Source organism: Apium graveolens, chromosome 6, assembly GCF_009905375.1.
Source record: "Apium graveolens cultivar Ventura chromosome 6, ASM990537v1, whole genome shotgun sequence".
Lineage (NCBI taxonomy): Eukaryota > Viridiplantae > Streptophyta > Magnoliopsida > Apiales > Apiaceae > Apium > Apium graveolens.
Window position 1 is genome coordinate 116,241,110 of NC_133652.1, and position 27,957 is coordinate 116,269,066.

Sequence of the window (27,957 nt, forward strand, 5' to 3'; positions counted from 1 at the left end):
TTGGTACAAAACGGGTGTTCAGAAACAAAACTGACAGTGATGGCATAATTATAAGGAATAAAGCAAGACTGGTTGCTAAAGGCTACTCTCAACAGGAGGGTATTGATTATGATGAAACATTTGCACCAGTTGCTATATTAGAAGCCATAAGCATCTTTTTGGCTTATGCTGCTCACAAGAAGTTTAAAGTCTTTCAAATGAATGTGAAAAGTGCTTTTCTCAATGGAGAATTGGAAGAAGAGGTATATGTTGAACAACCTCCAGGCTTTGTAGATCCTAAATTTCCTAATCATGTCTACAAGCTTGACAAAGCACTTTATGGCCTTAAGCAAGCTCCAAAAGCATGGTATGAGACTTTAGCTCAATTTTTTCTGGAAAGTGGATTTCACAGAGGCACAATTGACAAGACTTTATTCTACCTCAACCATGGAAAGGACTTACTTTTGGTACAGATATATGTTGATGATATCATATTTGGTTCTACTAATTCCAAACTGTGTAAGAAGTTTGCAAAGCTAATGCAGTCAAGACATCAAATGAGTATGATGGGAGAACTCAGCTATTTTCTGGGCCTTCAAGTCAAGCAAACTGAAGAAGGCACTTTTATCTATCAATCCAAGTATACCAGAAATTTACTGAAGAAATTTGGAATGCAAGATTGTTCAACTATATCCACTCCAATGGCCACTGCTGAAAGGAATATGTCCTAAGTCCAATCATGTATTAGGATTTATGAATAACTTTTATGTAATCTATTTTGATTTCATTGATATTAATAAAGACTTGTTTTGTTTTTATTACGGGTTTTATCTATTTAAGTGTTTAAATAAGATATACCATAGTTTAGAGTAAAGCTTTTTATGGATTATGATGAGATCATAATAGTGAGACCTAAAAAGATGATAACTCTAAAATTAAATAGTTCCTGGTCATAGGATTACTAACTGGTAATTAATAATCCGTAAAGATCGGTACATACTATGCTTGCTTCACTATGAAGGATGTCTGTTCTCACAGACATTTGTGTGGTGACACTATAGCTAGTATGTAGGTGCTTATTATAGAATAAGTTCACTGAACATGACTCGCCTAGTTGAACAACTGATGGAGTTCACTCACGTGTCAGCAGTTGTTCGCTTAGTGATAGTTGTACAAGTATCCTTGGACTTGAGGTCATCATAGTCATCTTGTGTACACTGAACTATGCTTTGGTTTAGTTCTTAGTCTCCAGGGACAATTATTAGGGCTCTTCTGGGTATAGGAATTTGTACACGAAGATAGTGTATGATCAATAAAGGATCTACCCCTTCCAGTGAAGGAAGCGAATGTTCAAGGCTGATCCACTTATGCTAGTTCAGGAATCTCTGGCCAGAGTGAATGAAATTAGAAAGGAGTTTCTAATTTGCATAGAACTACGCATAGTAAATGGTAAGCAAGTGATTGAATTAGATAGGCTTGACACGAGATCCATGCCTTGTATTTAATCGGGACATTGTAGGGTAGAAGGAGTTTATTGTACGGTAACTATTCACTGACAGGTTCTTGGTATTCTAAGCAGTGAATTCATATTATCCGGATAGTCGCGATATGTTGAGAAACATCACTCACGATGTAGAATAAATGTGATTAATTAATTAATCATATTTAATAAATTAGAGAATTTATATAAATAATAATAAAATAGTTTTATTATTATTTATTTCTACTACCGGCTTAATATTGAACCTACAGGGTCACACCATAAAAAGAGAATGATTTATTGGTGGAGGAATTAATTAATAATGGCTAATAATTATTTATTTGTGAAATAAATAATTAATTGGCAAATTTAATAATTGATTAAATGAGATTTAATTGATTATAAATTAATTAAGAAAAATTCTTAATATTATTAATTAAAGGATTTAATTTTTGGAAATTAAATCAAGAGAGAGAATTATTTCTAAAGTGTTAAGAAAAAGGATTAATGATTAAAAGGTGTTTTAATTATTAATGAGAATAATAAATGGGATAATAATAATAATATTTATGGGAAAATTTCAGCTGAAAATTTTGCCTATAAATACACTATTATAGACCCTATTTTATTCGAACCCACATCAAACCCGAAAATCCAAAAAGTTTGGAAAACCCAATTCTCTCCACCTCCTTCCTCCTCCTTAACATCGTTTTCTTGGTGGATACCGGTGGAGTGCTTCACACTTGAGGAGCAACTGCTAAGGATCTCTGATCGTTGTCTCCGAATTATTTTAAAAGGTTAGATTCGATCCCTCGAATTTTTTATTCACGATTTATATACTTTTATTTGGATTTTGTATGTGTAAAAGTGTTTTGCCATGACCCCGCTGCGTTAAAAATCCAACAATGGTATCAGAGCATAGGTTGTATGCATATAGATATGTGGTAAAAATTTCAGAATTTTATGTGCTTGTTTGAATTAATTATGATTTTTACAAGTTATATCATGGATTATTTTTGTCTGATGAGAAATCATTTCTCAGAATAATTTTGAATGTTGATCTGGGTTCTACAAGTGTTGTAGATCATCTGGGTATTTTTTTCATAATTTTATGATGTATAGATTTTTTATTATGAATTTTTGAAGTTCTTGCAATTAAATTCGTAATTAAATAAATCATATATATATAATATAAAGTATGTATGTATATATCTGCTTGTCTGCTATTTTTTGTGTTGCTGCACGGAAAGAAAGGAGACAGCAAAGCACAGGTACAACTGTCAGTCAGGCGCACGGAATTTCGTGCGGGAGTGTCAGGCGGCTGTATAGAATAAACAAAAAAAAAAGTAGGGGTGTAACGCATTCCGGGAATGCGTTACACACCTGTGGCGCATTCACGGAATGCGTTACACCCTTTAATGGCTGAAAAGGGGTGTACCGCATCACCGGAATGCGTTACAGCCCTTCTGTTGATTTTAAAATTGATTTTCTGGGAGTTTCGTAACTCCGTTTTGGGCGTGCAATATACCGTTGGATTCGTTTTTTCGAGACGGATCTAATGGTATGATCAATTTGAGTTTATATAAAAGTTTTGAACTGTTTATATTTCCATGAAGTGTTTTAAAGTTGTTTTTGACTGTTTTAATTGCTTTTAAATGCTTCATGTGATACATAGAGATGTATATTGCTTGTTCTAATGTGCTAGATGATGTAACATGCCTACCTTGATGTTTATTCATGTTGATATATGTGATATATGCTTAGTTTATCATGCGATGATAGATTTAGGTGAACTTGAATGAACATTAGGCGTTTGTTAGACAACCTAGTATAGTGAAATTGTTTCATAACCTTAATAACAATATTATGAATACAATCATGAGATTCTTGTGTTTATGAAACACGTAATTCAATATGAATTTTTGATATGAGAGAAAGGATGATTCTGTCAACAACAGATTTCTATCTGTAAGAAAGGGTTATTAAGTGATGCCTCTTGACAATGCTCCACCCGATCTGGGAATCATCTGATTATTGATTATTGATTTGAAATATTTAATTTAAAAGGAAGAATTTCTTTATAATATGATTATGATTGTAACGTAATATAATCCCTCTAAAATTAAATAATATCAAGTAGTAATTGGCCAATGACACAACAGGCTTGTGTCGGTCATAGCCTTCCAACATGATAGAAAAGTAGTTCTTATTTTTGAATCATTGTCGGTTCGTGCTACAGCCGAGGGCTTTGATTTCGAAATAAGAAATACTTGTCTATTACATAGAGATGTGTACATTGAATAAGAATCTAAAGGTCGGTACGTGCTACAGCCGTGGGCCTTTGGGGACTGATTCAACTGTACGGAATGTTGGGTTAGACTTGACTTAGAATATTGAGTTTGTCGTGCTACAGCCGAGACTCAATTATTCAAGAGGCTAAAGTTTGATTAGGGAATAACATGAGATGTAATTGACAAGAGTTGTCTGCCTATTGAACATTACATGGCGGTTCGTGCTACAGCCGGGGTCGTGTAATGGAATGTAGGATCCCTATTCCCACTAGCATTATGAATGCTTAATCTTTCACATAGGGGGTTGAATAAATTAGATAAACTAGTGGGAGCCACTTATGAATAAAGACCCGATTCATATAGTGTTTTGAAATGAAATCGAATATTTGCTAAGTGTTGTTATGTGTTTATCATTTACAGATTTACAATATACATTATGTCTTCTGCACTATCACTCAGGGGCATACTGGATGCTCACAAATTGTTTGGTCCTAATTATGCTGACTGGCTTCGAAACTTGAGAATTGTTCTCAGGATTGAGAAGCTGAAATACGTGATTGACTCACCTAAGCCTACTGAACCTGCTAGTGATGCACATAATGATAAACATGTTGTGTATCGTAAGTGGATAGATGATGCAAATGTTGCTCAATGCATTATGCTAGCTTCCATGAACATTGAGCTATAGAAGCAACATGAGCATATGGATGCTCACACTATCCTCATGCATCTACAAGAGTTATATGATGTGGCAGGGAGGACAGCTCGGTATGAGATATCGAAGGAGCTGTTCGGGTGTAGGATGTCTGAGGGATCATCTGTGAATGACCATGTACTTAAGATGATCAATTTGATTGAACGTCTTGGACAACTTGGTTTTGCCATGGATGGGGAGCTGAGCCAAGACTTGGTCTTGCAATCGCTTCCGAGTTCGTTCTCGCAGTTTGTTGTGAACTTTCACATGAATAAGTTGGATGCCAGCCTGCCTGAACTCCACAACATGTTGAAGACTGCAGAATCGAATTTTTCCCCTAAAAAAAGTTTTGTTCTTCTAATTGGTGAAGGTTCCAATCCTAAGAAAAGAAAGAGGAACTCTTCCAAGAAGAAGAAAGTAGGTGAGAAAACGTCAGTTCCACCAAAAGCTGAAGACCCCAAGAGCAAAGTTGTTTGCTTTCACTGTAATAAGGTGGGGCACTGGAAGAGGAACTGCAAGGTTTACCTTGCAGAATTGAAGAAGAAGGGTAGTGAGACTACCGCTTCTGATTCAGGTATGTTCATGATAGAAGTGAATATGTCATTAAATCAAATTTCTACTTGGGTATTAGATACCGCCTGTGGTTCTCAAATCTGCAATTGTTGCAGGGACCAAGGAGAAGTAGGACTCTTGAGGAAGAGGAGGTGATTCTACTGATGGAAATGGAGCAAGAGTTGCTGCTGAAGATGTAGAATCATTTCATTTACATAGGCCTACGGTCAAGACTATTGTTTGAAATAATTGTTATTTTGTTCCCTCGATTGTGAGGAATATTATTCCCATGTTAGACTTGGCTGGATTTTCATTTATTATTGAGAATAATGAATGTTCTATTCTTAGAGATAATATTCTTTATGGACGTGGTGCTTTAAATAATGGTCTGTATATATGTGACATAATTTACTTCAGATTGAACAAACTAATAAAAGAAAAGGGATGATGAAAATCTCACTTTATTGTGGCACTGCAGTCTCCATTTAGTGGACATGCAGAGAGGGCTGCAGATTTGCTAGGATTGGTACACACAAATGTATGTAGACCAATGTCTACGCAAGCCATGGGTGGATTTTCATACTTCATTACTTTCATAGATGATAGATCTGGATTCAGATATGTGTTTGATGAAACACAAGTCTGAGGCCTTTGAAAAGTTCAAAGAATATAAGTATGAAGTGGAGAAACAACCAAACATAGTATTATAACTCTTCGATTAGATCGAGGTGGTGAATACTTGAACGGAGAGTTTCTAGATTATCTCAAAGTAAATGGTATAGTCTCCTAGTGGACTCCTCCAGATTGGTATCTGAAAGGAGAAATCGAACTTTGTTAGACATAGTTCGGTCCATGATGAGCTATGCAAATCTTCCAGTATTCCTATGGGGTTATGCATTGGAAACCTCAGCATATTTACTGAATAAGGTGCCTTCCAAATCAGTTCCTCAAACTCCGTATGAGATATGGAAAGAAAGGAAACTGAGTCTTAAACACATTAAGATTTGGGGATGTCCAGCTTATGTCAAGTAAGTTGACCCAGATAAGCTGGAATATCGATCCGTAAAATGTAGTTTTGTGGGATATCCTAAAAAGACTTTAGGGTATTACTTTTACACCGATCATCGGGTGTTTATCTCCAGACATGCTACCTTCTTGGAAAAGGAGTTTATCCTTGAAGGAAACAGTGGGAGCAAAATTGAACTTGGTGAAGTTCAAGAAGCACAAACTACTACGGATCAAATGGAAACACCTGTTCTGACTGAACAACCTTTTGTGGAACAGCCCATTCATAGGTCAGGGAGAGTGTCTCGCCAACCTGAGAGGTAATATGGCCTTGTCATTGAGAATGACAATGAGTTGTCAATCATTTGATGATGATGACCCTGTGACCTATAATGAGGCTATGAGTAGTGTTGACTCAGAGAAATGGTATAGTGCCATGAAATCCAGAATGGAATCTATATATACGGTATACAAAAGATAGATTATAGCAGATGGCCAGGTGGAGACCTATAAGGCCAGGCTTGTGGCAAAATAATTCAAACAAAGGCAATGGATTGACTTTGATGAAGTCTTTTACCTGTAGCCCTGTTAAAATCAGTTCGGATTTTGCTTGCGATTGCTGCTTACTACGACTATGAGATCTGGCAAATAGCCAGATGGTTTTCTTTCCAAGAGAAATGAAAACCTAGTGTGTAAGCTGCTGCGAACCAAATGCGGTTTAAAGCAGGCTTCTCGAAAGATGAAACATTCATTTTGATGAGACAATCAAAGAGTTTGATTTTATCAAAAACAAAGATGAACCATGGGTCTACAAAAGGGTTAGTGGGAGCGCGGTAACATTTCTTGTATTGTATTGAATTAGAGTTGACACACATAACAACATAGCAGACCCACTCACAAAGCTACTTTATGAAAGTCACTTTGATCGTCATAAAGACAAGATGGGTATTAGATACCAGAGTGATTGGCTTTAGTACAAGTGGGAGATTGAAAGGAATATGTCCTAAGTCCAATCATGTATTAGGATTTATGAATAACTTTTATGTAATCTGTTTTGATTTCATTGATATTAATAAAGACTTGTTTTGTTTTTATTACGAGTTTTATCTATTTAAGTGTTTAAATAAGATATACCATAGTTTAGAGTAAAGCTTTTTATGGATTATGATGAGATCATAATAGTGAGACCTAAAAAGATGATAACTTTAAACTTAAATAGTTCCTGGTCATAGGATTACTAACTGGTAATTAATAATCCGCAAAGATCGGTACATACTATGCTTGCTTCATTATGAAGGATGTCTGTTCTCATAGACATTTGTGTGGTGACACTATAGCTAGTATGTAGGTGCTTATTATAGAATAAGTTCACTGAACATGACTCGCCTAGCTGAACAACTGATGGAGTTCACTCACGTGTCAGCAGTTGTTCGCTTAGTGATAGTTGTACAAGTATCCTTGGACTTGAGGTCATCATAGTATTTGTGTACACTGAACTATGCTTTGGTTTAGTTCTTAGTCTCCATGGACAATTATTAGGGCTCTTCTGGGTGTAGGAATTTGTACACGAAGATAGTGTATGATCAATAAAGGATCTACCCCTTCCAGTGAAGGAAGCGAATGTTCAAGGCTGATCCACTTATGCTAGTTCAGGAATCTCTGGCCAGAGTGAATGAAATTAGAAAGGAGTTTCTAATTTGTATAGAACTACGCATAGTAAATGGTAAGCAAGTGATTGAATTAGATAGGCTTGACACGAGATCCATGCCTAGTATTTAATCGGGACATTATAGGGTAGAAGGAGTTTATTGTACGGTAACTATTCACTGACAGGTTCTTGGTATTCTAAGCAGTGAATTCATATTATCCGGATAGTCGCGATATGTTGAGAAGCATCACTCACGATGTCGAATAAATGTGATTAATTAATTAATCATATTTAATATATTAGAGAATTTATATAAATAATGATAAAATAGTTTTATTATTATTTATTTCTACTACCGGCTTAATATTGAACCTACAGGGTCACACCATAAAAAGAGAATGATTTATTGGTGGAGGAATTAATTAATAATGACTAATAATTATTTATTTGTGAAATAAATAATTAATTGGCAAATTTAATAATTGATTAAATGAGATTTAATTAATTATAAATTAATTAAGAAAAGTTCTTAATATTATTAATTAAAGGATTTAATTTTTGGAAATTAAATCAAGAGAGAGAATTATTTCTAAAGTGTTTAGAAAAAGGATTAATGATTAAAAGGTGTTTTAATTATTAATGAGAATAATAAATGGGATAATAATAATAATATTTATGGGAAAATTTCAGTTGAAAATTTTGCCTATAAATACACTATTATAGACCCTATTTTATTCGAACCCACATCAAACCCGAAAACCCAAAAAGTTTGGAAAACCCAATTCTCTCCACCTCCTTCCTCCTCCTTAACATCGTTTTCTTGGTGGATACCGGTGGAGTGCTTCACACTTGAGGAGCAACTGCTAAGGATCTCTGATCGTTGTCTCCGAATTATTTTAAAAGGTTAGATTCGATCCCTCGAATTTTTATTCACGATTTATATGCTTTTATTTGGATTTTGTATGTGTAAAAGTGTTTTGCCATGCCCCCGCTGCGTTAAAAATCCAACAACTAGATTCTTGTTTCTTATCTGTCAAATTCTGATGTCGGTAAATCTTAATAATGAACCAAGTGTTGATAAGCCTCACTTATCAAAAGAAAAGAAAAGAAAAGAAAAGAATAAAATTCAGGTACTCCTTTGAGATCTAGAGTAAAAATGTGGAAGGGAAGACCCAAGTGCATTGCTGGTATTAAGTAATATGCATTAGAAAAGCAAAAAAAAAAAATCTTGGTGACTTTTCACACTCTATGATTACTGGAGAAATACTCTGATAACTGCATAAATTCTGATAAGCAGTCGTGATTCACTTACACTGAGAAGCCACTGTAAAAAGGAATTTCAAAAGATGCATAAAATGAGCACAAACAGTTGAGGTGGACTCTTAAATTTGTTCTATAGTAGACATCATGACTGATGATAGATTTTAAGCATTTTTCTGAGTTATGCCTTATTTCTAAGATGTACTGAAGTTTATCAGACTTTAATGTTTATCTGATATTTTGCTGAATGCACACACTTTCACTCTATATGAATGATGAAAATTACTGTGGTGATTAAGTTATTTTTGACAAACAGTTAAGTGTCAATTGCACAAATTCTCAGGACAAGTTCTGATGGAAGTTCTGATGATTAAACTCTGAAGAAAACAAGTCAGTATTTGTATGAAGAATCACAGAAAAAGATATTCACTTTTTGAGTACAGAAGCCATATTCTGATGATTGTTAAAAATCTGATATAAGTTAAGTTCTGATATTAAATCCTGATGGAATCCTTGATGCTTACGTGGCATTTTTCTTTACTTGACTTATTTGTGGTAAAATCTGAAACAGTCATATTTAAATTAGAATAAATTTGGGTGAGATAAAAACAGTCATAATCATTATGGGTTAGTGTTTAACGTGTATAACTGCATGTGCACAGTAATTGTTAATTATTTCCCGTGCCCATTAACTCTTGCTTTAGATCTTTTACTGAATGTTATTATTACACATCAGTCTAGGGAGTCGAGGGATCATTATTTTTACTTGTAATTGTTAAACAGTCCTCGCGTCCCTTGGTATTCTATTGGTTATTTAAACCGACTATTCATCTCAGCCAAAATATCTTTCATTTTCTCACAAACTCAATCTCTCTTTATTCTCATCAACAAAAATGGTTCGTTTCAACTTGTTCCTGAACTATGGAACTTTCAACATTGAGTTGAGTTGTGATGATTGGCAAAAGGAGTGGCATGTCACCACCATTCCTGAAGAGCTCTGGAACTCAGTTCCACAAGAGGTTCACACAGACCTCTTATTCTTTTCAATGGAATACCACATCCATCTTGATCGTTTGGAAGAGGAAAGGAGAGAAGCTCTCCATCAGCAAGAACGGATCATCCGTCTTGCAGTGCTCTTCGTCAGCAGCAGAAGGAGCTAGTCGATAGGTTTTCTTAAACTAGGACTAAGACTGTTGATCTTAAGAATCTTAGAATGAGACTATCTTGTAATTTTTACATGTAATTGATAAATTTTATGAAATGTACTCATCTTATAGATTAATAAAATTTCCTTTAAATTGCAAGATTTGGTCTTTGTTTCTCAAATTATGTGACTGTGCATGTTTTAATTGCAATTTGTTAATCTTTACTTCATCGATTTTTAACTTTATCCTGTGATGAATGTTTTGATTCAATTATGGTCAATAATAAATTTTGATGATTTGAGGAAACAATTAAAGCACGAGTTCACGCATCTGAACGTATGATATTTGAAGCTGATAATGTTACTTCTCAGAAAGAGAAAGCAGCTCAAAGTTCTAATACTTTGAAAAGGAAATCTGTAAATTCTGATGCTGATGAAGCAACTGCTTCATTGGCAAGGAGATTGAAGAAAATGAAGGCTAGGAGGTATTTGGCTAAGGCTATATCAGAAGATATTGAAGAAGTTGAGGAAGGGGATCAGGAATCTCTGATCTCACAAGAACCAATTATCATTGAAGCCCTTCCAGCTCAAGCCAAAGACACTGCTCATGACACAGTTGTTACCCCTCATGTCTCTCCTATTAAAGCTACAGATGATGCTAAAGAACAAACTGATAATTCTGAAATAAATATTCATAATTTTAATATACCTGAAGTTCTATATCTGGAAGCTCCATCTACATCAAAGACACCAGCTCTGGAGATAAATTCTGCTGATCAGAATTTAGATGATGTTATTCCTGAATCTCCAGTTGCTTCACACACTGTTGAGCTATCAGAACAGAATGAGTCTTCCTCAAGTTTTGATGATAGTGTTTCTATTGAGACTCCAGTACCTACTCTGGGCAAGGAAGAATTGGTGAAGAAATTTGTTGAAAAGGAAGCACATATTCCTTGGGAGGATACTCACAGAGGTGTTGAGTGGACCAAGAAGTGGAATGAATCAGATTTTATTCCATGTTCTAAAATTCTAACAGAGCATATTGCAAAAGCTGATGAGTTGCTCACAAATGATGATTTCAAGATACAACTCAAGATCACAGCTCTGTCTACAAAACATCTTCAAGGTCTACATACTTCTACTCATGAAAAGGTTGATACACTCAGGAACAAGCTGATAAGTTCAATCTACAGATCAAGCTTGACAAGAACAGGTATATCAGACCTATTTCTGAAAAAGTTGCAGCCATTGAGAAAATTCAAGAGAAGCAACAGGCCCAAATTGCTGAGGTTCTGGCAAATCAAGCTTCTCAGAAAGCTCAATTGGATGAAATCCAATCTTCAGTTGAACTTCTTCTTTCTCTCTTACTTCCTGATGATGCCAAAAAGGGGGAGAAGGTAGTTAAGTCCAAATGCTCACCTACTCAAGAACTGAAGAAAAAGGATGATAAAGGTGATGACCAGGGAAACTCTGAAAAGAGTAGAGGTCAAAGAAAAGTTCAAGGAAAATCTTATATTCAGAACAAGTCAAGTTCTGATGTTGTGAATGTTCAAAGTTTGAAGTCAAGTGGTGATAAGCAAAGTCTGATGTCAAGTTCTAATATTCTGATTCAGTCAGGATCTGAAGACTCTCAGAAGTTTTTGCAAACTCTGAAGTTCAAGGAAAAGCAGACTACTGTTTATTACAAAGATCCTAAAATCCAGACACTTGATGAGAAGATAGCAAGAAGATTATTTCTGAAACACAATCCAGGAATGGTTTAGAAACTCTCAAGAAGGAAGAAGCTAGATTTGTTGCTGAGAAGACAAATCCTAAGTCTAAAGCTTCTGATGCAAAGAAACCTCCAAGGCCTAAGGAAAAAGGCATTGTGATCAAGGAAAAGTTAAATTCTGAAACTTCAAAGTTCAAGACTAGATTACAGACTGAGAGTGATCCCAAAGACAAAGGGAAAGGAAAAATTTATGAACCAACCAAGTCACTCGACTTGAAAACTTCTCAAGATCTGATGAAACCAGTGTGTAAAATAGTTCAAGTAACTGATGATAATCTTGTTGAAGATGAAATTGTTCAAATTCTGAAAAGAAGAAAGATAAATGAAGATTCTAAAACAACCTCTGACACTGCTCAAGTTGTTGTTCAGAATAAAGGACGTGAAGGTACAGAAGAAACAACAAATTCTGATCAAGCTATCAAGACATCAACTACTGACAATGCTCAAGTTGATTTGGGTAAAATGACAATTGCTGATAAGAAGAAGTTGTTATGGAAGAAAGCTACTCCAGTTGAACCAAAATCCAATCTCATGATTAATCAACTTTCTACATTTGGGTTGAAAGCCAAGCAACCTAAAGATAGAGCTGGATTAGGTTCTGATGAAGAGAAGATTCAAACAGGAGTAGAGGTTACTCTAAGAGATCCTTTCATATTGACAGACAAACCATATAAACAAATCAAATAAAGGCACCTTGACAAGGTGTTGTCTGCTCAAATTGTGATAGATTCTCATGACAAAGAGAATCTAAAAGAGAAATTGATCTTATTTCTCAATGATGGAAGGACTTATAGATTAGCTGATAGTGATGTATTAAAGAAGTCTATCAGAGAACTTAAACATATTCACTATCTTCTGGAAGTAAAATCTGATGTTACAAGAAGATGGTCAGAATACATTTTGAAGGCTATAAGAGATCTATTCAGAATCTCTGGTACAAAGACTTCTCATTACAGTCCAATGATTAGTGAAGGTGATGGAAGAGAAATTCCTATGCTGAAGAATTCTGCTAAGGTGGAAGTTATTCTGAAAGGAAGATGCTTATGTTATAATGAAAACTTTCACATCCTAAGGTTATCAGAATTGGTGATGGACTTGAAAGAACATCCATTCAAGCTCTCAGAACAGCCATATATTAAATTGGTGATAGTAAAGAAGAAGAACTGATGCAGGTCAAAGCACAGTTAGCTGAAGTTCTGAAGAAAGCTGAAGATAATCTGATAAATGATTTTGTTAAGAATTATTATGGATTCAGATTGATTCAGTGATGTTGGTAAAGCTGGATGTTTTGTAAGTTGTAATTAATAGTCTTATTAAACTCTTATTGCATTTGAACTTAAATGTTTTTGACATCATCAAATCTATTAACTTGTACATTATTGCATAATTTACAAGTTGGGGGAGATTGTTGGATATATTTGAGATGTCATGTCTAATATGTTTCATGTTTAGTTTTCAGATCTTAACTAACAGGAAATATCAGTTCTTACTGGAATCAGGACTTACTGGAAGTCAGGACTTAAGGATATCAGGATTTAGATTATCAGAAGATAATATCAGAAGATGGATATCAGAACTTAAGTACTGAAGGACTAACAGTTTAGGAATGAAGCTGATTTACAGGAAAGAAGATCGAGACTAATACATGAAGAAGATATGCATGGAAAGAGTTAGAGGACTAGAAGAATTATATAAGATATCTGATTGATATATTTTAGGAGACAGAATTATATTCCATATCAATTAGAAGTTATCTTGTAACTGTGTATCTATATGAATACAGACATAGGTTTACTCTATAAGAGTTATGATCATCGAGAAGATCATACAATTGTAACCTAGCAGCTCTTGTGATATTTGTTCATCACTGAGAGAAAACAGTTCCATTGTAACAGAGTTTATTATATCGATTACATCTTTTTTCTGTTACTTGTGCTTTAAATCGATTTGATTGTATTCTACACTGTATTCAACCCCCTTCTACAGTGTTGTATGACCTAACAAGGACTATTATGACCCTTTTGGACTTCAAATCCACATCAAAGGGATCGTATGCAGCCCTTTTAATCTTCCACGAGAGATCTTTGATGAACTCTCATGGGATGATCAACTTGATATTCTTTTCTTCGAGATGGAAGTCTCTCTCGAGCAGGAGAGACGAGCCAGGGTGGCTAAGCAACAACGACTTGCTGCTCTGGAGCTGCAGGAGAGAATCATCTCTCTTGTAAACTCCATGTCCATGGCTTATGAGCGCAGGGCAAGGAGATTGGAGGCAGAGAAGAAAGAGTCCAAACTAGAGTAGTTAGGATTAGGATTTACTTGTTCAATCTATATCTTGATGTACTCAGTTTCTATTATTAATGAAAATCCAAATTCTTTTCTAAGTATTCTTTTGTTTGTGTAATGATTCATATGTGCTTATATCTATATTGAATTTTGCCTTCTCTACAATAATGCTTGCAACCAAAATATCTTGCAATGTATTTGTCTAATAAAACTCCAAAAAGATACATTTGTTCAATGCATTACAGGTTTATACAAGACATCAATAGGGAATTCAGATAATCAATTCACATGTATAGGTGCTAAAACTGCACCTAAAACAATTCAAAACCAAACTGCAGTTTACCCGGGCACATCAACATAAACACAAACTCAAACACAATCCCACTCAGGTAACTCTCAAAAGGAACCTGTTTTACAAAAGGAAAAAATCCCCAAAATGTTCTTCAGTTATTTTGTTGTTTGAGAAAAAGGAACTGGTATCACAAATATGGAAATTTATCAGCTTTTATGAATATCACTAATGCACCTTCATGTGCAAAACAGTCTTAACAGACTGATAGGTTTGAGGGTAGTACTCTTGAGGGGGAGCTATCTAAATCCTCTCCAATTCAATTGGAGGTTCCTCAAGAAGTAACAACTCCCCTCATAACTCTAGCAGAGGCTGCCCTAGCAGTCAAAGCTATAAGAATAATTGCCTATGGCAATGTCATAAGAAAGGCAAGCTTAACACATTCAAGTGCCAGTGTGTTGCAAGACACACAAGGGTTTGAGGCTGGTGCACATGGAAGTAACCCAGTCAAATCCCCTTCAATTCAATTGGAGGTTCCCACTATAAGTGGAGGACAACACACTATCATACCACAGAAAAATCTGTGAGTCAAACTGTGACCCCAGTCATAGATGTTTATGCACTCATTTTTCTGGTGAAATGAGTATGATTAGCCCTATATGGTATTCCCCTAATCATATGATCCCACATTAACTCTCATCAGCCACCTCTTATTTCTGTAAGACAAACAACAGTTGAGCCTTTCATGTGAGAATGAGAGAATAGATTGAGAGAAAAATAGAAAATAAGAGAGGCAGGATCCTTCCTGGAAAAAGGAGAGGTAGAATGAGTGTCTGGATTTAGCAATCCTTGTTAGGTAACTCTGACTCTTAAAAGTCATTAGACTAGTGCAGTGAGAAGTAGTGAGACTACTTATTCAAAAGAACAGAGAGCTTAGGATTTTCCTATTCTAATCTACTTGGTAAACTCATCACTACAGACTTCACTAAAACTTGAAGCTGCTGATAGTGTTCTACATGAACATTGACAAAGGCTTGAACAATGTGCATCTAGTTGGATCTTTCTTCCTGAAGATAATGTCAAAAAGGGGGAGAATATATCTAAATGCCAAAACAGCTAATGGATGTTTCCAGATAATAATATTCTTTTCTTGATAGGGGGAGAAGGAAACTTTTCTTGATAAGGGGAGAATGAAGAATAAATCTAAATGCAACTCTGCAACTCATAAAAGAAGATCAGATGGGGAAATTGGGTTCTTGGGTTCTGCATTTAGATAAAGTTTTGACATCATCAACGAGAACTTGTGCATAATTTCATAATGAACAAGTTGGGGGAGATTGTAATATATAATAGATGATGTCAAAGATTACTGAAGCTGAAAATATCACTGGCAATCAGTTAAGCTTGGGGCCAATCCTAAGTAAGTTGTATTGTTATCTTAATCTGTATTTTGTACTTGTAACACTTAAAGTTTGTAAAAATGCAAAGGAGCAGACTGGAGTCTTTTTCCTAAAACAGTATCAAGCCTAAGGATTCTATCTGGAAGAAGATCAAGAAGATCATGCCTCAGAAGAATTTTGAAGAAGCTTGGAGTCGAATAAATATGTTTGGAGAAAAATGTTCTAAGTCAAGATCTCTACTAGTCACGGATTTAATGTTATAGAGAAGTCATTCAAGAACTCCGGAATGACTTATCAAGAAGTCATTCAAACTCCAGAGAGTACCGACGGATAAGCAATATCTACTCGACGGATGAGCTATATATATCCACTCGATGGATGAATAACATCTACTCGACGGATGAGCAATATCTACTCGACGGATAAGCTATACATCTACTCGACGGATGAGCAATATCTACTCGACGGATAAGCTATACATCAACTCGATGGATAAGCTATACATCTACTCGACGGATGAGCAATATCTACTCAACGGATAAAACAATATCCACCGGGAGTAGAGAAGTCAGGAAAGTTACTCGAGAACTCAAAAAGATATCGACAAGTCATTCCTTCACTAGAAAACTCAGAGTTATCGAGAAGTCTATATCCATTTGAGAACTCAGAGATATCTACAAGACAAGTGAGGTTATGAAGACTAGAGATCTCGATGAGCTGAAGACCTCTACAAGCCAAACTCATTATGGAGTACCAGACATCTCGATAAGCCATTATACTTATCAAGATATCAAGTGTTCAAATGAATCAAACTGGAGATCTCGAAGTACAGTCTTAAAGTACAGAATTGCAGATCAGTTTAATATCCAAGATAAACATTCAACAAACAATCCAACAGCTGGATTGACAAGTCTACAAAAAGCAGCTTGAAGAGTGTGTAAGATCAATGGAAAAGATTAACTGACAGAGGAAGATTAAAGTAAATGCGGGATGCTAAAGATATTTTAAGCCAGAAATAGAAGATTTGTTTTTCTATAAATAGAAATGACAAGTGACAGATTAGAAAAGCTAATAGCATGTTTATCATCCACTGTGTAAACCAGCAGTTAACTGCGTTATAAAGTTAACACTGGTCCTCTAGTTAGAAGTAACAATTTAGATCAAAAAAATTCTTGTAACACTCTCGAGAAGAAGCTGAGTTCTTTAACTTAAAAGAGCTTAGAAATTTTGTATCAAAACATCTTAATTTTTAATACAAAAATTAAGTGAGTTTTGAAGATCTGTGTTCTTTATTTTATGTAAGTTTAATTTCTGCGTGAACACTTTTCTATACAGGATTTAATTTACTTTGTTCAACCATTATCTTTCAAGAAAAGCCTAAAATCAGAAAACACATTCAGCCCCCTCTGTGTGATTCATTATCTAACAAAAATGAAAAAAAAAACATAGTACAGAATTTTATAAATTGAGTGTAGTACTTAACATTATAAAATGTAGTACTTTAAATCTAAATAAAAAATATAATGCAACTTGAAAAATCAAAAAATATGTGAAAAATATATTAGAAAAAATATAGTGCAGAACTTAGTGTAGATTTTTTTTATAAATAAAATGTAGTACTTTAAATTCTAAATAAAAAATATATAATTTAACACGCAGAACACATATATGTGAAAAATATATTTAAAAATAGAGTTTTAGTGCATAACTTAGTCTAATAAAAATTATAATGTATTATATTTGATGTGTAGTAAATGACAAAAAAAGTATTTATGCATATATAAAAACTTAGTACTTTTAATCATAAATAAAAAAATATAATGCAATTTGCAGAATAAAATATTATGTGAAAAAAAAAACTATTAAAAAAATATAGTGCAAAACAAATCGTAGAACTTTATAAATAGAGTGTCGTACTTAAAATTATAAAATGTAGTACTTTTAAACCTAAATAAAAATATAATGCAACTTGCAGAATAAAATATTATGTAAAATATTTTAAAAAAAATAGAGTGCAGAACATATTGTAGATTTTTTATAATAAATTGTAGTACTTTAAAATCTAAATGAAAAATATAATTTAAAATAAACAAATAATATTTGAAAATTATATTCAAAAGTAAAGTTCTTATGCATAACGTAGCCTAATAAATATTATAGCGTAATATATTTGATGTATAGTAAATGACAAAAAAAAGTTTTTATGCATAAATAAAAAGTTTTTATAGATAAAATAAATTATATTGAGTAAGGAAAAATAAACTATTTGATGTATGTAAAGTAATACAGTTAGTTTTATATTTTATTTTATAAATCTCTAATGTAAGTCTCCAAATAAAACACACGGACTCCACTCAACTTTTATCTATATATCTATATATATAGGGGGTTGTTCAAATAGAATGCCTTAAAATAAAAACTAGAAACTAAAATTCAGCCCATTAAAATTAAAGCCTTTAGTGCAGCACTCTCCCAACACGCACGAGGCAATTTAAATAGCAATCTTAGGGGGACTCTGGTTTATAACCTGGGAAACATGTGCATTCGATAGCATTTGCATATGCCTGATGGCTCACATCTCCTATACTCATCGCATCGATCTTTCTGAGCAACCCAAATTGTAGACCATGCTGCTCTTGCATTATTATGGGATAAGTACCATTAAAAAATGCACTATAGGTTAATTTTCTGACACCAGGTTAACTCCCTCTCATATATATTAATGAAATATAAAACTATTGAACAATCACCAATAACAATCACCAATTTTCAATAAAAACACAAGATCTAAAATTTGAACATGATATATGAATACATAAACTAATATGTATTAAATAAATCACCAGATCTACTCTTCAATCACTAAATCGTATGACGACAATCACTAAAGTATACATAGTAATCGCCAAATTACACATAGTAATCACTATATTGTACATAGAAATCAGTATTTACATGGTATGGTTTCTAGGCCCTAAACCCTAGACTAAGTTAGGGTTTAGACTCTAGGGTTTAGGGTGCTAAAACCTACACCATAAACCTTACATAGATGAAATGTTTATCAACTAATTTCTTATTATTAGAAAAAGCTAAATATTTTTAAAATCTATTTCAGAAATTGGTGAACCCTAAAAAATTAACAACTATTAAATTAAGTTTCAATTTAAATTTTAGATAGTAATTTCTAGATTTTGAATTATTAAATTTTATAAAAAGACAAAACAAACAATTCAAAAGAATATTGAAAAGAAAACGGAATTTGAAGAAACTGAAATACAAGAAAGTCAAGATCAATTTCAAGAGTAAGAACCAAATAAGAAACCAAAAATGAACAAGTGAAAGAGGAGGACAATGAAAAAGATAAAAAATTACTATATTACTCGTGTTATTCACTAAACTAGTAGTTTGTGTGTAGAAGGTAAAAACGTGTAGTAGTGGATTAATGGGGTATGATGGGGGAGAGAGATGGGACACCAGGAGAAAGGTGTGGTACAAGAGAAAGGCGATAAATCACTAATTATGATTACGAGAATCGCTAAAATTAAGAAAGTTCTGAAATTATAGTAATTCCGGTTTAGTGATTTTGTTAAGTATAAATAGTAATTTATCGTTGGAATATAGCAAATATGTTATGCAAATTAATCGTTGGGGGATGGAGAAAAATATAGTAAAGTCGGATTTTAAAAAAATATTATCGATTAATAGAAAAAATTAAATTAAAAACAGATACAAATATATTTACGTAGAGATGTGCGTGAGAGGTAACCGTTGGAATTGAAGGGGGGAGAGAGAAGAGGTTGGATAAAATTTATGTGGTGGAGATTCAATTGAAGCTATAAAATTAGTGGTTGTCTTTGGTTTCTAGTTTCCAGAATAAGGTTGGTTTCTATTTGACCATCTCCCTATTTATATATATGATTGGTTGTTTATATATATAAGGGATTACTCCAATAGAAACCAATATAAAAATAGAAACTAGAAATCAAATATTTTAAAAAAAAATTCTTCGAAATATAACACATATGGTATGCAAATTGATTGTTGACAGATGAAGAAAAATACAGTAAAGTCGGATTTTAAAAGCAACTTACGGTTTGACTGAAAAATTAAATTAAAAACGCAAGGGAAAATGCGAGATTGTGTATGGTAGGGTGCAGATTAGTTAGGTGTGGTGCTTTTAAAGGACCATTAGATTACAGTGATATAATAGCTTAAATTAATATTTATTTTTCATTTTAATTTTAGTTTCTATTTGATCATGTGCCTATATATATAAATGATTGTTTGTTAAACTAATATAACTAGCTCTAAATAGCACGTGCAATGCACGAGCATGTTCTCTAATGCATGAATTGATGTTATTTTGATTGTAATTATCGACGATATATTCATGTTGTTTCATGATGGATCGATTAACTAAATATCTCTCTTTATGGAATTGAGATCGATGTCGTACTTAACGTATTTTTTTTCAAAATGAATTGAATATTGATGGATTTTAATCGCAGCGGAGGCATGGTAAAACACTTTTACACATATAAAATCCAAATAAAAGCATATAAATCGTGATTAAAACATATGAATCGATTACTAACCTTTAATAGCGATCCAAAAGCAACGATCGGAGATCCTTAGCAGCTGCTCCTCAAACGTGAAGCACTCCACCGGTATCCACCAAGAAAACGACGTTAAGGAGGAGGAGGAGGTGAAGAGAATTAGGTTTTTCTAAAATTTTTGGGTTGGAATAAAAATAGGGTTTATAATAGTATATTTATAGGCAAAATTTTCAGCTGAAATTTTCCCATAAAATATTATTATTATTAACCCATTTATTATTCTCATTAATAATTAAAACACCTTTTAATTATTAATCCTTTTTCTAAACACTTTAGAAATAATTCTCTCTCTTGATTTAATTTCCAAAAATTAAATTCTTAATTAATAATATTAAAAACTTTTTTTAATTAATTTATAATCAATTAAATCTAATTTAATCAATTATTAAATTTTCCAATTAATTATTTATTTCATAAATAAATAATTATCAGCCATTATTAATTAATTCCTCCACCATTAAATCATTCTCTTTTTATGGTGTGACCATGTAGGTTCAATATTAAGCCGGTAGTAGAAATAAATAATAATAAAACTATTTTATCATTATTTATATAAATTCTCTAATTTATTAAATATGATTAATTAATTAATCATATTTATCTACATCGTGAGGGATACTTCTCAGCATATCGCGACTATCCGGATAATACGAATTCACTGCTTAGAATACCAAGAACCTATTCAGTGAATAGTTACCATACAATAAACTCCTTCTACCCTACAATGTCCTGATTAAATACAAGGCATGGATCTCGTGTCAAGCCTATCTAATTTAATCACTTGCTTACCATTTACTATGCTTAGTTCTATGCAAATTAGAAACTCCTTTCTAATTTCATTCACTCTGGACAGAGATTCCTGAACTAGCATAAGTGGATCAGCCTTGAACATTATCTTCCTTCACTGGAAGGGGTAGATCCTTTATTGATCATACATTATCTTCGTGTACTAATTCCTATACCCAGTAGAGCCCTAATAATTGTCCCTGGAGACTAAGAACTAAACCAAAGCATAGTTCAGTGTACACAAGATGACTATGTTGAACTCAAATCTAAGGATACTTGTACAACTATCACTATGTGAACAACTGTTGACACGTGAGTGAACTCCATCAGTTGTTCAGCTGTGCGAGTCATGTTCAGTGAACTTATTCTATAATAAGCACCTACATACTAGCTATAGTGTCACCACACAAATGTCTATGAGAACAGACATCCTTCATAATGAAGCAAGCATAGTATGTACCGATCTTTACGGATTATTAATTACCAATAAGTAATCCTATGACCAGGAACTATTTAAGTTTAGAGTTTTCATCTTTTAGGTCTCACTATTATGATCTCATCATAATCCATAAAAGCTTTACTCTAAACTATGGTATATCTTATTTAAACACTTAAATAGATAGAGCCCGAAATAAAAACAAAACAAGTCTTTTATTAATATCAATAAAATCAAAACAGATTACATAAAAAGTTATTCCTAAATCCTAATACATGATTGGACTTAGGACATATTCCTTTCAATCTCCCACTTGTACTAAAGCCAACCACTCTGGTATTTAATACCTATCTTGTCTTTATGACGATCAAAGTGACTTTCATAAAGTAGCTTTGTGAGTGGGTCTGCTATGTTGTTATGTGTGTCAACTCTATTTCAATACAACACAAGAAATGTTACCGCGCTCTCACTAACCCTTTTGTAGACACATGGTTCATCTACGTTTTTCATAAAATCAAACTCTTTGATTGTCTCATCAAAATAGATGTTCCATCTATGAGAAGCTTGCTTTAAACCACATATGGTTCGCAGCAGTTTACACACTAGGTTTTCATTTCTCTTGGAAAGAAAACCATCTGGCTAATTGCCAGATCTCATAGTCGTAGTAAGCAGCAATCGCAAGCAAAATCCGATCTGATTTTAACAGGGCTACAAGTAAAAAGTTTCATCAAAGTCAATCCATTGCCTTTGTTTGAATCCTTTTCCCAAAAGCCTGGCCTTAAAGGTCTCCACCTGGCCATCTGCTCTAATCATTCTTTTGTATCCCGTATACATAGATTTCATTCCGGATTCATGGCACTATACCATTTCTCTAAGTCAACACTACTCATTGCCTCATTATAGGTCACAGGGTCGTCATCATCAATGATCGACAACTCATTGTCATTCTCAATGACAAGGCCATATTACCTCTCAGGTTGGCGAGACACTCTCCCTGACCTACGAATGGGCTGTTCCACAGAAGGTTGTTCAGTCAGAACAGGTGTTTCCACTTGATCCGTAGTAGTTTGTGCTTCTTGAACTTCATCAAGTTCAATTTTGCTCCCACTGTTTCCTTCAAGGATAAACTCCTTTTCCAAGAAGGTAGCATGTCTGGAGACAAACACCCAATGATCGGTGTAAAAGTAATACCCTAAAGTCTCTTTAGGATATCCCACAAAACTACATTTTACGGATCGATATTCCAGCTTATCTGGTTCAACTTTCTTGACATAAGCTGGACATCCCCAAATTTTAACGTGTTTAAGACTCGGTTTCCTTTCTTTCCATATCTCATACGGAGTTTGAGGAACAGATTTGGAAGGCACCTTATTCAGTAAATATGCTGAGGTTTCCAATACATAACCCCATAGGAATACTGGAAGATTTGCATAGCTCATCATGGACCGAACTATGTCTAACAAAGTTCGATTTCTCCTTTCAGATACCAATCTGGAGGCGTCCACTGGGAGACTATACCATTTACTTTGAGATAATCCATAAACTCTCCATTCAAGTATTCACCACCTCGATCTAATCGAAGAATTATAATACTATGTTTGGTTTGTTTCTCCACTTCATACTTATACTCTTTGAACTTTTCAAAGGCTTCAGACTTATGTTTCATCAAACACATATCCGAATCTAGATCTATTATCCATAAAAGTAATGAAGTATGAAAATCCACCCATGGCTTGCGTAGACATTGGTCCACATACATCTGTGTGTACCATTCCTAGCAAATTTGCAGCCCTCTCTCCATGTCTACTAAATGGAGACTGCAGTGCCACAATGAAGTGAGATTTCCATCATCCCTTTTCTTTTATTAGTTTGTTCAATCTGAAGTAAATTATGTCACATTTATACAGACCATTATTTAAAGTACCACGTCCATAAAGAATATTATCTCTAAGAATAGAACATTCATTATTCTCAATAATAAATGAAAATCCAGCCAAGTCTAACATGGGAATAGAAATAATATTCCTCACAATCGAGGGAACAAAATAACAATTATTTAAAACAATAGTCTTGCCCGTAGGCATATGTAAATGAAATGATTCTACATCTTTAGCAGCAACTCTTGCTCCATTTCCCATCAGTAGAATCACCTCCTCTTCCTCAAGAGTCCTACTTCTCCTTAGTCCCTGCAACAAATTGCAGATATGAGAACCACAGGAGGTATCTAATACCCAAGTAGAATTTTGATTTAATGACATATTCACTTCTATCATGAACATACCTGAATCAGAAGCGGTAGTCTCACTACCCTTCTTCTTCTTCAATTCTGCAAGGTAAACCTTGCAGTTCCTCTTCCAGTGCCCCACCTTGTTACAGTGAAAGCAAACAACTTTGCTCTTGGGGTCTTCAGCTTTTGGTGGAACCGGCGTTTTCTCACCTACTTTCTTCTTCTTGGAAGGGTTCCTCTTCCTTTTCTTAGGATTGGAACCTTCACCAATTAGAAGAACAGAACTCTTCTTAGGGGAAAATTCGATTCTGCAGTCTTCAACATGTTGTGGAGTTTAGGCAGGCTGACATCCAACTTATTCATGTGAAAGTTCAAAACAAACTGCGAGAACGAACTCGGAAGCGATTGCAAGACCAAGTCTTGGCTCAGCTCCCCATCCATGGCAAAACCAAGTTGTCCAAGACGTTCAATCAAATTGATCATCTTAAGTACATGGTCATTCACAGATGATCCCTCAGACATCCTACAACCGAACAGCTCCTTCGATATCTCATATCGAGCTGTCCTCCCTGCCACATCATACAACTCTTGTAGATGCATGAGGATAGTGTGAGCATCCATATGCTCATGTTGCTTCTGTAGCTCAATGTTCATGGAAGCTAGCATGATGCATTGAGCCACATTTGCATCATCTACCCACTTACGATACACAACATGTTCATCATTATGTGCATCACTAGCAAGTTCAGTAGGCTTAGGTGAGTCAATAACGTATTCCAGCTTCTCAATCCTGAGAACAATTCTCAAGTTTCGAAGCCAGTCAGCATAATTAGGACCAGTCAATTTGTGAGCATCCAGTATACTCCTGAGTGATAGTGCAGAAGACATAATGTAGTAAATCTGTAAATGATAAACACATAACAACACTTAGCAAATTTTCAATTTCATTTCAAAAACACTATATGAATCGGGTCTTTATTCATAAGTGGCTCCCACTAGTTTATCTAATTTATTCAACCCCCTACGTGAAAAATTAAGCATTCATAATGCTAGTGGGAATAGGGATCCTACATTCCATTACACAACCCCGGCTGTAGCACGAACCGCCATGTAATGTTCAATAGGCAGACAGCTCTTGTCAATTACATCTTATGTTATTCCCTAATCAAACTTTAGCCTCTTGAATAATTGAGTCACAGCTGTGGCACGACAAACTCAATATTCTAAGTCAAGTCTAACCCAACATTCCGTACAATTGAATCAGTCCCCAAAGGCCCACGGTTGTGGCACGTACCGACCTTTAGATTCTAATTCAATGTACACATCTCTATGTAATAGACAAGTATTTCTTATTTCGAAATCAAAGCCCTCGGCTGTAGCACGAACCGACAATGATTTAAAAATAAGAACTACTTTCTATCATGTTGGAAGGCTATGACCGACACAAGCTCGTTGTATCATTGGCCAATTACTACTTGATATTATTTAATTTTAGAGGTATTATATTACGTTACAATCATAATCATATTATAAAGAGATTCTTCCTTTTAAATTAAATATTTCAAATCAATAATCAATAATCAGATGATTCCCAGATCGGGTGGAGCATTGTCAAGAGGCGTCACTTAATAACCCTTTCTTACAGATAGAAATCTGTTGTTGACAGAATCATCCTTTCTCTCAATATTGAAAATTCATATTCAATTACGTGTTTCATAAACACAAGAATCTCATGATTGTATTCATAATATTATTATTAAGGTTATGAAACAATTTCACTATACTAGATTGTCTAACAAGCGCCTTATGTTCATTTAAGTTCACCTAAATCTATCATCGCATGATAAACTAAGCATATATCACATATATCAACATGAATAAACATCAAGGTAGGCATGTTACATCATCTAGCATATTGGTCTAAGCATTATACATCTCTATGTATCACATGAAGCATTTAAAAGCAATTCAAACAGTCAAAAATAGCTTTAAAACACTTCTGTTTGCTATAAATAGTTCGAAACAATTTCATAAAATATCATACAATATACCATTAGAAGCGTCTCGAAAAGACGAATCCAACGGCACCAAAATCGCCCAAATCTGAGCTACCACGCGCCCTCACGCGCCGAAACAAGGTTCCCCACGCGACCTCACGCGCACACGCGCCTCACGCGCCCGAACCCCTGTGCTGACGTCAGCATGACGACATCTGATGACGTCAGCATGAAATCTGACCTTTGACCAGCGCGTGTCAGCCACGCGCCGCGCGTGGGCCAGGAGCGCGTGAACCCCACGCGCGCGTGGCAGTCGCGCGGTCCTCTCCTTTCTGCGATTCGCCGTCTGACATTCTTTCTCGAACAGCGTGTCGTCGTCCTTCTCTGTCTTCTTCGCTTTGCTTTCAACAGACAACAGCAGACAAGCAGCAGATGCATAATATATATATACTTACAATTTATATATATATATATATGATTATTTAATTACGAATTTAATTGCAACAACTTCAAAAATTCATAATAAAAAATCTATACATCATAAAATTATGAAAAAAATACCCAGGCGATCTACAACACTTGTAGAACCCAGATCAACATTCAAAATTATTTTGAGAAACGATTTCTCATCAGACAAAATTAATCCATAATATAACTTGTAAAAATCATAATTAATTCATACAAGCACATAAAATTCTGAAATTTTTACCACAGATCTATATGCATACAACCTATGCTCTGATACCAATGATGGATTTTAATCGTAGCGGAGGCATGGTAAAACACTTTTACACATATAAAATCCAAATAAAAGCATATAAATCGTGATTAAAATATATGAATCGATTACTAACCTTTAATAGCGATCCAAAAGCAACGATCGGAGATCCTTAGCAGCTGCTCCTCAAACGTGAAGCACTCCACCGATATCCACCAAGAAAACGACGTTAAGGAGGAGGAGGAGGTGGAGAGAATTAGATTTTTCTAAAAATTTTGGGTTGGAATAAAAATATGGTTTATAATAGTATATTTATAAGCAAAATTTCCAGCTGAAATTTTTCCATAAAATATTATTATTATTAACCCATTTATTATTCTCATTAATAATTAAAACACCTTTTAATTATTAATCCTTTTTCTAAACACTTTAGAAATAATTCTCTCTCTTGATTTAATTTCCAAAAATTAAATTCTTAATTAATAATATTAAGAACTTTTCTTAATTAATTTATAATCAATTAAATCTAATTTAATCAATTATTAAATTTGACAATTAATTATTTATTTCATAAATAAATAATTATCAGTCATTATTAATTAATTTCTCCACCATTAAATCATTCTCTTTTTATGGTGTTACCCTGTAGGTTCAATATTAAGCCGGTAGTAAAAATAAATAATAATAAAACTATTTTATCATTATTTATATAAATTCTCTAATTTATTAAATATGATTAATTAATTAATCATATTTATTCTACATCGTGAGGGATACTTCTCAGCATATCGTGACTATCCGCATAATACGAATTCACTGCTTAGAATACCAAGAACTTATTCAGTGAATAGTTACCGTACAATAAACTCCTTCTACCCTACAATGTCCTGATTAAATACAAGGCATGGATCTCGTGTCAAGCCTATCTAATTTAATCACTTGCTTACCATTTACTATGCTTAGTTCTATGCAAATTAGAAACTCCTTTCTAATTTCATTCACTCTGGCCAGAGATTCCTGAACTAGCATAAGTGGATCAGCCTTGAACATTCTCTTCATTCACGGGAAGGGGTAGATCCTTTATTGATCATACATTATCTTCGTGTACAAATTCCTATACCCAGTAGAGCCCTAATAACCTGGAGACTAAGAACTAAACCAATGCATAGTTCAGTGTACACAAGATGACAATGATGACCTCAAGTCTAAGAATACTTGTACAACTATGACTATGTGAACAACTGCTGACACGTGAGTGAACTCCATCAGTTTTTCAGCTGTGCGAGTCATGTTTAGTGAACTTATTCTATAATAAGCACCTACATACTAGCTATAGTGTCACCACACAAATGTCTATGAGAACAGACATCATTCATAA